At 46.6% G+C, this 1,555-nt stretch overlaps 1 pseudogene; it reads right to left on the bottom strand.

Annotated features, from left to right (window-relative positions):
- Nucleotides 1-420: 420 nt before the first annotated feature.
- On the bottom strand, nt 421-945 carry LOC108512933 (40S ribosomal protein S20-like; annotated as a pseudogene).
- Nucleotides 946-1,555: the final 610 nt, after the last annotated feature.

Raw genomic sequence — 1,555 nt, 5'->3', positions numbered from 1 at the left:
TCCTGCCATGGCTTTAGGTCCTATTTACAGTCTGGTATCTTATTGCCACAGTCTGTTCTGTCAGCCTTATGATCTTTACTTTAACATGAATGCCTGTTAGTTGTGTCTAAACTGCAAAAGGGAGCAGGTATAATGAGGCGTGTCTGACCTCTCATCCCATCATGGCTGGGAACTCAGTTTTTAAGCTTTTTCTGGGGTCCCCTGGGCTAAGAGGGGGTCTGTTCAGCCAGTGTGGGGGGTGGGCGGGCTTAGGATTTTATGTTTAGTTTACAGAGGTAAGGGTGCTCAGATCCCCATTTCACAGTTGAGGAAACAAAAGTACAGAAAAGTGAAGTAACTTGTCCGGTGCCACAGACCGGTAAAGTGGCTGAGTCTATTCTTCTTTAAAAAACTAGGAATCAATTTATTAAAATAGTTGACTTAAGCATCTGCAATGATGGTGTCAACCTCAACTCCTGCCTCAATACTGATGGAAGTAATCTGCTTAACAATCTCAGAAAGGCTGTGCAAGTCAATGAGTCACTTGTGGATTCTTATCCGAAAACAAGCCCACGTCTCAGAACCTTGATCACAAGGAGCTTTTTGTGTAGTGATTCTCCAAACTTTGATAGGCATCCGAACCAGTCCTTTCACTTTGGGATTCTTTTCCTTTGCTCCTCTGACCAAGTCAGCACACATCTTCTCCGGGGATTTTATGTGGCGGCTCATTAGAGTGATTAGAATTCAGTGAATCACCACCTCCAGCTCCAGATGTTTTTCTGGGTCTTTAAAAGCCATGGCTGCAGTGTGGTTCCTGACGGATTTGTTCCTTGGTGAGAGCCAACAGTGGTGAATTGGGAGCAGGAGCAGGCAGACCACAGCTCCACAGCACCTGCTACTGTGTCTTCCTCAAAAAGCTATTCTTAGGATTTTTTAGGGCCGGGCGCAGTGGCTCACGCCTGTAATTCCAGCACTTTGGGAGGCCAAGGTGGGTGGATCACGAGGTCAGGAGATGGAGACCATCCTGGCTAACACAGTGAAATGCTGTCTCTACTAAAAGTACAAAAAATTAGCCGGGCGTGGTGGTGGGCACCTGTAGTCCCAGCTACTCGGGAGGCTGAGGCAGGAGAATGGCATGAACCTGGGAGGCGGAGCTTGCAGTGAGCCTAGATCGAGCCACTGCACTCTAGCCTGGGTGACAGAGCAAAACTTCATCTCAAAGAAAAAAAAAAAAAAATTAAAAAAAAATCTTTACAATAAGACATAGGTGTGAGGATTGGTCATGATGATTAACTGTGATGGTCAAGTTTCTGCCCACCAGTCTGGTTTCATCAACCAAGCCCAGATGAGTTGCCTTGGGCAAGTTATTTAACCTCTCTGAGACCTGTTTCATGATCTGTGAAAATCACAAGAAAACCAACATTGGGTTGCTGAGGAGATTAAACGAAGTAAAGCTCTTCTCCCAGTGCCTGCTTCAAAGTGAACTCCGGGTAGATGGCAGCTACGGGGTATTACTGTTGCCCTGGTCATGCTATGGCTTCTGCTGCAGTGGGGAGGTTTGGGGAGTGTGTGGCAT

Source organism: Rhinopithecus bieti, unplaced genomic scaffold (assembly GCF_001698545.2).
Source record: "Rhinopithecus bieti isolate Rb0 unplaced genomic scaffold, ASM169854v2 scaffold_28547, whole genome shotgun sequence".
Classification (NCBI taxonomy): Eukaryota; Metazoa; Chordata; class Mammalia; order Primates; family Cercopithecidae; genus Rhinopithecus; species Rhinopithecus bieti.
The sequence above is the reverse complement of the archived record's forward strand: the minus strand, read 5'-3'. Positions and strand labels throughout refer to the sequence as shown.